Below are 14,227 nucleotides of genomic sequence, written 5' to 3' on the forward strand. Positions count from 1 at the left end.
ATGTTAGCCATGGGCTTAGCATAGATGGCCTTTACAATGTTAAGGAATGTTCCCACTATCCCTATTTTTTCTAGTGTTTTGAGAATGAAGGGGTGCTGTATTTTATCAAAAGCTTTTTCTGCATCTATTGAAATAATCATGTGATTCTTGACTTTAAGTCTATTGATATGGTGGATTACATGTATTGATTTCCTGATGTTGAACCAACCTTGCATCCCTGGGATGAAACCCACTTGATCATGGTGCACTTTTTAATATGTTTTGTATGCGATTTGCTAAATTTTGTTGAGTATTCTTGCGTCGTTGTTCATTAAGGATTTTGGTCTGAAATTTTCTTTCCTCGATGTGTCTGTCTGATTTAGGTATCAGGGTGATATTGGCTTCATAGAATGAGTTTAGGAGGGTTCCCTCCTCTTCTATTTTATGGAATACTTTGAGAAGTATTGGAATGAGCTCTTCTTTAAAGATTTTGTAAAACTCGGCTGAGAACCCATCTGGTCCTGGACTTTTCTTTGTTGGTAGGCTTTTGATGACTTCTTCTATTTCATTACTTGAAATTGGTCTATTTAAATTTGTGTATGTCCTCCTCGTTCAGTTTAGGCAATTCATATGTCTCTACAAACCTGTTGATGTCTTCGAAATTTTCTATTTTGTTGGAGTATAGATTTTCAAAATAGCTTCTAATTATGTTTTGTATTTCAGTCGTGTCTGTTGTGATATTTCCTTGTTCATTCTTAATTTTAGTGATTTGGGTTTTCTCTCCTCTTCTCTTTGTTAGTGTGGCTAAAGGTTTATCAATTTTGTTTATTTTTTTGAAGAACCAACTATTTATTTTGTCAATTTTTTGTATTGTTTCTTTGGTTTCAATTTCGTTGATTTCAGCTCTGAGTTTAACTATTTCCTGTCTTCTACTACTTTTAGTGTTGGTCTGTTCTTCTTTTTCTAGGGCTTTGAGCTGTAGTGTTAGGTCGTGTATTTGTTGAGTTTTACTTCTTTTATTAAATGCGCTCCATGAAATAAATTTTCCTCTAAGTACTGCTTTCATAGTATCCCAGAGATTTTGATATGATGTTTCTTTGTTCTCATTTACCTCTAAGAATTTTTTAATTTCCTTCCTAATATCTTCTGTTATCCATTCATCATATAATAGCATATTGTTTAATCTCCAGGTGTTGGAGTAGTTTCTGTTTTTTACTCTTTCATTTATTTCTAACTTCAATCCATTATGATCTGATAGAATACAAGGTAGTGTCTCTATCTTCTTATATTTGCTAACATTAGCTTTGTGGCATAATATATGGTCTATTTTAGAGAAGGATCCATGTGCTGCTGAGAAGAAAGTGTATTCGCTCTTGGTTGGATGGTATATTCTATTAATGTCTGTTAAGTCTAAATTATTGATCGTGTTATTGAGATCTATGGATTCTTTGTTCAATTTTTGTTTGGAAGATCTGTCCAGTGGTGAGAGAGGCGTGTTAAAATCACCTAGTATTATTGTGTTATGGTCTATTTGGTTTCTAAAATTGAGAAGGATTTGTTTGACATACATGGATGAGCCACTGTTTGGGGCATAGATGTTTATGATTGCTATATCTTGCTGATTTATGCTTCCCTTAAGCAGTATGAAATGTTCTTCTTTATCCCTTCTGACTAACTTTGTCTTGAAGTCCACATTATCTGAAATGAGGATGCATACTCCAGCTTTTTTGCTGAGTCCATGTGCATGGTATGCTTTTCCCCATCCTTTCACCTTTAGTCTATGGGTATCTCTTTCTATGAGGTGAGTCTCTTGCAGGTAGCATATTGTTGGATCTTTTTTTTTAATCCAATCTGCCAGTCTATGTCTTTTGATTGATGAATTCAGGCCATTAACATTCAGGGTTATTATTGAGATATGATTTGCATACCCGGTCATTTGGTTCATTTCTTAAATTTTATTTATTTATTTACTTTTTTGACACATCTTGGTTCCTACTTTATTTGACAGTTCCTTTGGGATAATTCCTCCCTTTGCTGATTTGCTTCTTTATTTTTTATCTCTTCCTCATGGAATATTTTGCTGAGAATGTTCTGTAATGCTGGCTTTCTTTTTGTAAATTCTTTTAGCTTTGGTTTATCATAGAATGATTTTATTTCATCATCAAATTTGAAGGTAAGTTTTGCTGTGTATAAGATTCTTGGTTGGCATCCATTTTCTTTCAGAGCTTGAAAAATGTTGTTCCAGGCCCTTCTAGCTTTTAGGGTCTGGATTGAAAAATCTGCTGATATCTGTATTGGTTTCCCCCTGAATGTAATTTGGTTCTTTTCTCTCACAGCCTTTAAAATTCTGTCTTTATTTTGTATGTTCGGTATTTTCATTATAATGTACCTTGGTGTGGGTCTGTTGTAATTTTGTGTATTTGGAGTCCTATAAGCCTCTTGATCTTGATTTTCCATTTCATTCTTCAGATTTGGGAAATTTTCTGATATTATTTCATTGAATAGATTGTTCATTCCTTTGGTTTATTTCTCTAAGCCTTCCTCAATCCCAATAATTCTCAAATTTGGCCTTTTCATGATATCCCATAGTTCTTGGAGATTCTGTTCATGATTTCTTACCATCTTCTCTGTTTGTTTAACTTTGTTTTCGAGGTTAAATATTTTGTCTTCAATATCTGAGGTTCTGTCTTCCAGGTGTCCTATCCTATTGGTTGTGCTTTCTATGGCGTTCTTAATTTGGTTTATTGTTTCCTTCATTTCTAGGATTTCTGTTTGGTTTTTTTTTCAATATCTCTAACTTTATTGAAATGATCTTTTGCTTCCTGTATTTGCTCTTTTAACTCTCTATTGGCGCTATCATTCAATGGCTGTATTTGCTCTTTCATCTCATCATTTACTTCCCTGATCATTTTAATTATGTACATTCTGAACTCCCTTTCTGTCATTTCTTCTGCCATGCTGTCGTTGGATTTTATTGACGTAACATCTAGATTTGTTTGGGGCATTTTCTTCCTTTGTTTTCCCATATTGTTCAGGAATCAGTGGGTCATTAAGATATTGCAGATTTCCACTACTGACTTATAATATCCCTGAAGATTGCTAGTATATCCCCTCTTATCCTTCAGTAGCCTGCAGTCTTGGAGGAAGTTTATAATGTGGTGCTCCACAAGGAAGCTGCCTCTCTAGGGTTGGTGACCCTCAGGTGGGTTATATTCCCTGCTAGTGGGCAGAGGTGCCTCCACTTGTTGACCACTGGTCATCCAATGGGGAACTAGGCTGCGGGCTGAGGCAAGGCCTGTTTGTTCCTGTGTCTCTGGTTTTACCAACCTTGTGGGAAAACTTCACCCGGCGGGGAAGACTCACCCTGTGGGGAGGTCTCGCTGGTCAGTTCCCCTCCTAGAGGTTCCCCTCAATCTACAACTACCGCCTGGGCTGGGCTGTCTTCCTCTGCAACATTCTCAGGGGCCCAGACCTACCTCCTGGGCCTGGGAGCCTCACCCTTCGCAGACGAGTCTCCTTAGGCTGCCTCTCCTCAGAGAATCTGCCCGCAGTCATGGAACCTTCGCTCCGCCCCTAGGCATGTCTCGGTGTGGCTCTTCCAGCAAGAAGTCGCCTAGGTCCTTGGACCCTGCTCTGCACCTAATCGCCTGGCTATGTGGCCCCTCCTCTGAGCCGCCACCTGGAGCCCCGTACAATACCTCCGAGACCCAGAGATCCACCACACACCTTCTCCTCCGGACAGCCGCTGGATTTCTGATGCAGTCACTAGGAGTCCAAGCAACTCACTTCACGTCTCCTCCTCCTGCCAACCACCCGTAGCCCTAGGCAGTTACTCTGAGTCCAAGTGACCCACCCTGTTCCTCCTCCTCTTCAGGGTAGCCCCCAGGGTGTTCAGGAGCGGTCGCTCGGAGACCAAGCGACCCACCGCGCTCCTCCTCCCAGCAGGCCACCAGTGTTCAGGAGTGGTTGCTTTGAGTCCAAACAATTCACCACCCACCTCCTCCTCTGGCAACCGCCTGTGACTCTGATGCAGTCACTCCTAGACCAAGCGAACTGCTGCGCTTCTCCTCTTCCTCCAGGCAATCCCCTGGTGCTTGGAAGCGGTCCTTCTGAATCCAAACAGCTCGCCACGCAACTCCTCCTCTGGCAACTGCCTGTGGCTCTGATGCAGTCACTTCTAGACCAAGCGACCCACCATATTCCTCCTCTTCCTCCAGGCAGCCCCCCCCCGGTGTTCAGAAGCGGTCATTCTGAGTCCAAACAGCTCACCACGCAGCTCCTCCTCTGGCAACCGCCTGTGGTTCTGATGCAGTCACTCCTAGACCAAGTGACCCGCCGCACTTCTCCTCTTCCTCTGGGCAACCCACCCCCGGTGTTCAGAAGCAATCGCTCTGAGTCTAAACAGCTCGCCACGCTGCTCCTCCTCAGACAGCTGCCCGGAGCCCCAGTGGTTGTTCCGAGTCCAAGTGCTGTGCTGAGCCGCCTCCTCTACGATGATCCCAGTTGTTCGTGTTTACTGCTCCAGTGGGGGGAGGGCCATCTCGCCGAGCAACTCTACTTCACAAAGTTCCCTGCGTTCCGGGGCTACTTCCCCATCCAGGGATGCCTCCCCAACGGGAGAGACTCACCCTGGCGGCTTTGAGTTGGTCCCAAGTCTCTCACTATCTCCTCTTTTGAATCCTGCATCCTGGAGCAACATGAAATGCAGCCGCCCTCTAGTCTGCCATCTTGAAAACCCTCTGAGTCTAGGAATTTTAAATCTCCCTCCTGATTTCTTCAATGACCTACTACTCATTCAGAATTATAGTTTACAATCTCCATGTATTTGTATAATGTCTGCAGTTACTCTTGCCATTGATTTGTAATGTCCTTCTGTTGTTATAAGATGCAAGAAGAATTTCAACTTGTTTGTATTTGTTGAGCTTGCTTCCATGCTGAAAATATGGTATATTTTAGAGAAAATTCTGTATAATGAAGAAAAGAATGTGTTCTCTACACCTGTTAAATGAAACAGTCTGAGATGTTAAGTCCATTTGATCTATACTGTAATTCTAATGTTTCTCAGTTGATTTTGGTGGCAGGGAAGTTCTGGAAGATCTATCTCTTGGTAATATTAAGGTATAGAAATTATCCACCATTATTGAATTGAGGCTTGTCTCTCCCTATAAGTTCTGTGATATGTTTTATAAAGTTGGATTCTATGACATTGGTACATCTATATTTAACAACGATTATATCTTCTTGAGATGGATTATTCCTTTTTTTCAGAGTATAATGACCTACTTTGTCTCATGACTGATTTGAGGTCAGTTTTCTTGTATATAAGTCTGGTTACTCTTGCTGGCTTTAGGGTTCCATTTGATGGGAATTGCATTCTCCATCCTTTCATTTTCAGTTTATGAATGAATGTTTTTGGTAGTGAGGTGGAGTTCTTGCAAGTAGTAAGCAGATGGACCTTTTTTTAAATTCTATTAGGTAGTCTGTGTCTTTTAATTAGAGAATTCACATCATTTTCATCAAGGATTATATTGAAAATATATTGAAAGAAATATACTAGTTCATGTCATTGCTAGTTTTCTTTTGGTTGGTTTGAAAATTTTGTGTTCATTTCTTTCTTTCTTATTTATCTTAATTTTTTGTTGATTTACAAATACAATCATGTTTGATTTTTACTTGTTCCTCATTTGCTTAACTCCCCTTCTAGTGAGATCTATTCTTCCTTATTCTTTTCTGGTTGTGCTGTGTGGTTCCTCATCTTAGTGTAGGATTATGTATGGTTTAGTAGACATGAATACTTTTAATTCATGCTTACTTTGGAAAGCCTATCTCTTCTTTGATTCTGAAAGTTAAGTTTGCTGGATATAATAATTTAGCTTGGCAGTTTTGTTCTTTCAGGTCTTGAAATCTATCAGTTCATACCCTCCTGGCCTACAGAGTTTTGTTGAGAAATCTGCTACTATTCTGATGGGTTTTCCTTTATAAATTATTTGGTGCTTCTCTCTTGCAGTTTTTAATAGTCCTCCTTCTGTATTTTTAGCATTTTAACTATAGTGTTCATGGAGAGGTTCTATTCTGGCCATTTCTATTTGGTGCTCCATTATCATTTCAAGATTGGGAAATTTTTTTGTTACTTCACTGAATAAGTTTTGTATGCCTCTAACCTGTATCACTATTCCTTCCTCTAGAACTATGAGTCTCTTTTTTTATAGGTACTTTTTTTTAACATGCTGGGGATTGAACCTAGGGCTTTGTGGTTGAAGGCAAGCACTCTACCAATGAGTTATATCCCTAGCCCCAAGTCTTTTTTGTTGTTGTTGTTTAAACTAATTTTTATTTGCTCTAATTTGTTCTACATGACAGTAGAATGCATTTATATATTTTGATAGATCATACATAAATGGAGGTAATCTCATTTTTCTGATTGATATATTGCAGGATCACATCACTCATGCAGTCAATACATGCACATGAGGTAATAATTTCTGTTTCACTCCACTGTCATTCCTTTCCCCATACCCCTTGCAATTTCTTCACTCCCCTCTACCCAATATAGAGTAACTATTCTTCCCTATTCCTCCCTTCTTCTTGTGAATTAGCTTCTGCATATCAGAGAAATATTCAGCCTTTGGTTCTTTGGGTTTGGCTTATTTTACTTAGCATGATATTCTCCAACTCCATCCATTTACCAACAAATGCTATATGAGTCTTAAGCTTGATCTTTTTAATGTTGTTCCAAAGTTTTTATATGAACAAACTGTTTATAGTTTCTTGGTAACACTTACTTTTTAATAAGTCCAAATGTTCTAGTTCATTCACCCTGTGTTCAAACTCTGAAAATTTGTTTTCTGCTTGGTCTAGTCGATTGGTGAGACTTGGAACTGGGGTTTTTATCTTGACTTATTGAGTTTTTTATTTCCACAATTTCTGTTTGTTTTTTTCCCAGAATCTCTCTTTATTAAATGGCTCTTTCATATTGCATTGTCTTCCTTAATTTCACATCTGTTGAACTAGTGATCTCTTCCAGTATTATGTGAGGGTCTTATTAGTGAGTAGCCTTCTTTTTATATTATGTCATTGGATATTGGTTTTTTGTGTAGTGTTGAGAGTCATTGCAAATGGAGTTTGTGCTGTAGTTTCCCTGAAGTTCCTTAGACTGTGTTTGGTGGATTTTGACTCTGAGTACTTTGTCAGAATCCGAGGGATTTGCTTTCTTTGTAGGCCTTCTGTGAGTATGATATAGACAGTGGAGTATACAAAGTATACTTTAGATGGCTGTTTCTCTTAGCACTGTACAGCGTAAGAGGACTTGGGTGCAGCCAATGCTAGGGCCCCTTAATAGTGGCATGGTAACAATAGTCATGTTATTTCTCTGTTGTTGCTCAGGGACTGTAGAAATCTTCAGCCCACCCCTGTCATCTGTGCATACTTGCAGCCAGATTGTCTGATGGTTGCTTTTCTCCACCCTATTTTTATGTTGAAGGATCCACCAAAGTTTGAGGAAGACTCAGTCCTGGATAGACTAAGGTACAATTTCTCTCAACTGGGTCAGGGCTAAAGCTCAGTGTCATAACATCCACTGTGTTCCAGGTGCTGGACTTAATCTGTAGTGCTAGTTTGAGAGCAAAAAATGACCACCAATAACAACAAACAACTTGAAAGCAAATCATATATCAACATACAGTAAAAACATATAAAAAAGAACTTCTCCAACCCCACTAACCAGAGAGAAGAAAGGGGTACTCATAATATAGAATTGGTTAAAAATTAGACCTTAATGAAAGTAAAATTAATATTGAAATAGCTGGGCACAGTGACTCACACCTATAATCCCATCTACTCTGGAGGCTGAGGCAAGACTATTACAAGTTTGATATTAGCCTGTTTGTTTAATGATACTCTGTATTTCTTTCTTTCTTTCTGTTTCTTTCTTTCTTTCTTTCTTTCTTTCTTTCTCTCTTTCTTTCTTGCTGTTGATGGACAGAATGCCTTTATTTTATTTATTTATTTTATGTGGTGCTAAAGATCAAACCCAGTGCCTCACACATGCTAGGCAAGCTCTTTGTCACTTAGCTACAGTCCCAGCCCTGATACTCTGTCTTAAAAGTAAAAAAATGAAAGACTTATAGCTCAGTGGAAGAGCAACATGGAGTTCAATCCTCAGTACTGTGCAAAAAAAAAAAAACATACTGGATAAAATTTTAAAGGGAGGAAGCAGAAGAAAGAAGAAAAGTGAAAAGACAGAAAAAGGAATAAAATGAGAAAGTAGAGACAAGAGTAAAACTGCAATTAAATAATTAAAACATTTAATAAAATTGGATAAAAGTATTTAAAAAAAGGAAAACAAAACAACAAAGAAAAAATTAAAATGAAAGGAAAATCAAAGAATGTCATATTTTTCCTTGCCAAGATATTTAAGATGGAGACACTTCTTAACAAGACCTCAAATTTTTATCATTTGCCAGGTATGGGGATGTTGTGGGTGATGGTGGCAGTATGATGTGTTCCTTTTCAACTCCAGCTCAGGCAGGCCAAACCAGTTAGGGCAGTGTGTGGACTCAGTCAGCCTCTCCTTGCCCACCAGCCTGGGCTAAGACAAAGTTACCTGCAGCAGGGCTAACTTCATGCCCAAGGTCTCTGATTTTGCATCAAGAATGGGGTTGCAGCGATAGTTGGAACCATGCACCAACCTCTCAGCCTTCATGCCTGTGAACCAGTCTGGTTTTCTCACCCATGGTCCCAAGTTCTTCATTCTGTACTCTTGGGCATGTGACAAATATCCAAACTATAGAGGTTTGTTGTCTGCCTATGAGCATGGAAGACCAAATCAGTGGAATCTGCACTGGGGTAGGGAGCCTCCTGAATGAAGAGATTTACAAGTTCAAGCCATGGTGCTCCTGGACCCAGTCTTTTTGTAAATCACTCCCAGCTGCTGTCCCTCCTTTTCAAGAGATCCAACCATACATTTTATGTAGAAGTGTCTTCTTGCTTCTCTCTGCCTCATAGACCATATTTCCCACTGCCTATAATTCTCAGCAGTCAATTCGTGGACCCAAACTGACTCTCAGAGTGGACACCTGCTGGAACAGAGAAGAGGAGAAGACATTGGAACTTGGAGATATAAAAAATGCAGGGGTTTCAGATCTCCCATGCAATAAATTCAGACAGAAGGACCCATCTTTAGATGGCTCCTCATGGCATTGATAAATTTCTTGCAAAGTGCAGGGAATCTCTTCTCTTTTGATAGCTTGCTATGTAGATTCTGAGTTTCTTTTTATTTTAAAGCACCATATTTTGGGGTTTTGCCTGATCACTGGCTCCCTGTGTTTGCACTCTAGTACTTTTCTCTGTCCCCTACCTCAACATGCAGCTGCACAGCTTCCATTTTGGTTCAGTCTCGTAGAGCAGTAGGTAAGCCTTGAATGCCTCTAATCTACCATATTCAGGAGTTCTTGATTCCAGTTTTCTCTAAAGTTGCATTTAGGTGAAATACAGTTAAGAAAGCATTTGGTGGATGGAGTCTTATGTAGGAGGCTAGGATTAGATAATTAGTATGTGATGTTAGTATATCTTTTTAATTGACAGATGATTTGGATATCCACTTCTCTAGAGATAAAGTTGGTTACTTGAAATGTTATCCTGATGAAAGAAAACTGTACAACACCTTTTTGCAATTTATTCAAGCACTTAAATGTGAATTGGTAAAGTATTCTGAATTATTACTGTTATTTTTCACTCAGTACTTCAAGAAACAGAAAGGGAAAAGGGCAAATTGTTCTTGTGTTTCCTTTTCCTTGAGGAGATGAATAAGCAGTCTGGGGGCCCCCTTATAAGTTGAAGAGACTAATTTATTAATTTTTGCTGAGAATTTCTTATTAAAGCATAGACAACTTGTGTTTAGTGGCATAATGGAAAGGTAAATTATTTGCCTAATTTAAGAGATAAAAAATTACTTATGTGTGTATTCATCCACACATAAGGAAATGAAAACTGTTCTCTTTTCTTTAAAAAAGGAACTCAGAAAAAAACTGTAGTATAGGATTTGGGGGTGGCGACATTCAAGTCAGTGTCTATTGTAAATCCAATAATATTAAGCACTGTACATGAAGTAGTTGGGAGAACCATTGAAGGGAATGTAGTAACCAAAAATATATCATGCAATACTGTACTAAACAGGATGATAGTTTTATTAAGGAGATAATGGTGAAATGAATGTTCAATTAAATATTTAATAAAAGTTTGTGGGTAGAAAAAATACTGTGGGTATCAAGAAGAAAAAACATTTTGAAATAATGTAAAACTATAAAATGTGTGCATATACAAAATGACATGTTGAAATAAACAATTGTGCTTAAATATCTCTATATTATTAACATAACCATATATGGGAGGTTGAATATTTTAAATAAATTGCCTCCTCTTTTTCTCCTTAAATGAGTTGATTCATGTAAAGCACTTTGAAAATCACTGGATACATAGTAAAATTCTCAAATATTAACTGTTTTCATTATTGAGAGTACTCTTTCATTTGTCATTCACAAAATAATCAATTCAAGAGCAGGACATGAGGTAGATTTAATGTATAATAAGAAAAGTAGAAAATACTTTAATAATTTATGTTTATATAAGTGACATGGGTGTAATTCCAAGTTCTAATTTGAATGTTTTGGATTATGAAGGTTTTCACACCATTGGAATTTTTTCACAGTTCCTGTCTACAATATATCTAGAAATACCCTGTCCAGCACAGTGGCTAAAAACCACATGTAGCTATTGAGTACTTGAAATGGGACTGGTCTGTATTGAGATACTGTAAGTCTAAAATACACATTGGATTTGAAAGACTTAGCATGGATAAAAGAAAGTAAAATGTCTTCTTAATAATTTTCTATATTGATTTATGTCAGAGTGGTAATATTGTAGTTATACCAAATTAAATAGAATATATTGTTAAAGTTTACCTCTTTCTTTGTTTTTAGTGTTCCACCAGGAAATTTTAAATGACCTACGTGTCTTGCATTGTATACCTTCTGAACAGTGCTTCTCTAGAAATTTCTAGTCTAAGATGATCTTTTAAGAGAAACCTGGGATTCTAATTCCATTTCAGTCTTTACTAGTTATGTCACTGTCAGTTATTTAACTTCTCTAGAGTTCAGTTTCATCAGGGTAAACTTTATTTCTTTACCTAAAATAGTTAACAGTATGTGCTGTATCTTTCTCACTGAATTATTGGGGATTAGATGAAAGAATTTGGCAGTTCTAGAGCATTCTACAGATATGTGTCATTTCTAATCAGGCCTATGTAATGACTAGAAAAGATTGAAGGATACTTAGTGGGTCATCAAAATCAATAATGGTTCATTTTTACTTTTTGTTCTTTTACATGTTTATTTTTGCATTTAAAAATGTCTTCTTTTCATATTTTTTCTCACTTATCATGCTGCTAATGTTTAAAAGGAAATTTTATTCATTTCAAATACTATAGTAAACTTCCAGGTTTCTGTGATAGACTTTTTTTTAAAGCCTAGATGATGAACTGATTCTTTTCATGATTTGAAGAATCAGGAAACAGAATAAGTGAATGAGAATGATCATAGAGTTAGTACCTCCAAAATAACCAGTCTTTAAAAAACATGGAAAAATGTAAATATATATATATATATATATATGTATATATGTATATAAATACACATATATATATATGTATTTTTCATTTAAATAGTAATTTTGGGGCTGGGACTGGGGCTCAATGGCAGAATGCTTGCCTAGTATGTGTGAGGCACTGTGTTCACTCCTTAGTACCACATAAAAATTAAATAAAGGCATTTTATCCATCTACAACTACAAAAAATATGTTAAATAGTAATTTTTTTAGCACACATAAAACTTGCCTCTTAATAATAATACTGGTTCTTAGGAGTATTTCTGTTTTCTGGGTATTTCTGTGTTCTGAATTTTTGTAAACCATGAGATGGTTACTGTGCTTGTTATTAACTAGAGAAGAGAAAAGTGAACTTCATTATTTTCCAGTTGTATGCCAGTGCTTTCAAAACTTCTCAAGATAATTTAGTAACAATACTTCTGTATTGCCTTCAATTCTTTTTCAAGTCAGTGTTTGTTAGAAAGTGAGGAAATGATTGTGGTAGTGTTTTCCTAACCCTAATATTTTGAGAGAACAGTACAGATTACTTATAGTATGGCTTCTTTAACAATGAACTAGTAGCAACTTTCTGTGTACCTGTCTTCCTTTCATAGGTTGTCAGGATTTCATGCAAAGAGGCAACCAGTGATGAAGCCTTTTGGCTGTAAGGATTCCAGCACTGTTGTTGGTTCTCTCTTTTTCTCCTGCAAACGTGTTGTCTGCACACAATAAATACTCATTTTCCCCTTTCTCCCCTCTCCTTCATCCCCTTTGCCATATGGATCTCAGTGTATGAAGGCAATGAAGATTCCTTCAGCTTGGACTTGGATCTTCCCACTAAAACATAGATTAAACTATTTTAAAAGTTAAATGTATGTGAAAGTTGACCAAAAATGTAAGGAGTGCTCAGGCCAGAAATTGGTGAGGTGGGAACTTGGAGAGGCAAGCATAACACTGAACTTTTCTTACTTTTAGTGTATTTACTGAACTGAATGGTGTGAAACTTTTCTTTCTTAAAAATTAATTCAGGGTATGTCTAAGATGCTGGGCTCCTTTAAGCTAATGCAAGTTAAAACCACTGCTAGAGCGCATTTTATACTCTAATTATTAGAAGAAAATGGATTCTGATGGTATAGTGTTGGCAGGAACATATACTAAGAGCAACTTACTTATCCACTGCCTTTGGGAGTAAATTAATGTAACCATTTTGGAAGAAAATGGCATCAACAGTAAAGTTGAACCTGTGCATATAGCATAGTACATGTATGCTACAGTCATATGCCCCAGAAAAACTCTTGAACTTGTGTATCAGATGCATGACTGTGTAGCATCTGTATAGCCAAAGCAGCTCAAATACCTCTCTGTAGGAGAAAGTTTTCACGTATTTATTAAATATGATAAATGTAGTGTAAGTGTTTGAGCCCATCATTCTGAAATCATCATGGGTAGATTTAAGAGAACTTATTACTATTTAAAGAAGGAGGTTATAGAAATTATTATAGACATATAGTTGAAATTGGGAAAAACAAACAAGAACTGTGTGTGTGGGTATGTGTTAAAATTGCTTTAATATTTCTTTTACTTTAGACAACTTTTGTTACAAATATTAACTCATTAATTTTTTAAATTAATGGATTTCACTGACTTTTCCATACATGCATATATCATGTTTTAATTGTGTGCACCTTCCCAACTACTTTCTCTTACTCTCCTCTTTCTTTCACTGTCTGTTTTTCTTCTCCTTTCCTAAAATACCTTCTCTACTTTCAGATTATCTTTTTTTCCTAATAGTTTCCATATATGAGGAAAAACATGTGACATTTGTCTGAGTTTTGCTTATTTCACTTAACATAAGAAACTACAGTACCACCTGCTTTCCTGCAAATGACATGTTTGTTTCTTTTTTATAACTGAATAATATTCCATATGTATATATGTCATATTTTCTTTACCTATCCATCTATTGACAGCACCTAGGGTGATTCCTTAAGTTAGTTATTATTAATAATGCCACAATAAAAATAGGTCTGCAAATATCTTTTTTGTATGCTGACTTCATTTCCTCCAGAAATATAGCCAGGAATGCTTTATAGTTGCATCATATGGTATTTCTGTTTTTAATTTTTTGAGGAACCTTCCTGTTGTTTTCATAATGGCTATACTAATTTACATTCACACCAACATTGAGTAAGTGTTCCTTTTTCACATCCTTGTCAGCATTTGGGCCTTGTGCTTACAAGGCAAGCACTCTACTGACTGAGCTATCTCCCCAGCCCCTATTTTTGGTTTTTTGACTAAGCCATTTTGACTAGGCAGGGTGGAATCTCAGTGTAGTTTTGATTTGCATTTCACTGATGGCTAAAGATGTTGAGCACATTTTCACATATTAATTGGTCATTTGTACTTGCTTTTAAGTGTCTGTGCAGGCTCTTTACCCATTTATTGGTTGGATTACTTGCTCTTTTGTTAACTTTTTGTGTATATAATTCTGGATGTTAATCTTCTGTCATGATGAATGACAGAATGAACAGTTGGCAAATACTTTCTACTATTTTGTAAATCTCTCTTAACTCTCTTCTATCTTTTGCTGTGTGGAAGCTTTAAAATTTT

The 14,227-nt window shown here is 36.9% G+C and overlaps 1 pseudogene; it reads left to right on the forward strand.

The window, feature by feature from the left end:
• Positions 1-14,227, forward strand: part of LOC124973081 (coiled-coil domain-containing protein 138-like) — a 102,421-nt pseudogene that overhangs the window by 11,906 nt on the left and 76,288 nt on the right.

Source organism: Sciurus carolinensis, assembly GCF_902686445.1.
Source record: "Sciurus carolinensis chromosome 14 unlocalized genomic scaffold, mSciCar1.2 SUPER_4_x, whole genome shotgun sequence".
In the NCBI taxonomy this organism is placed as follows: Eukaryota; Metazoa; Chordata; class Mammalia; order Rodentia; family Sciuridae; genus Sciurus; species Sciurus carolinensis.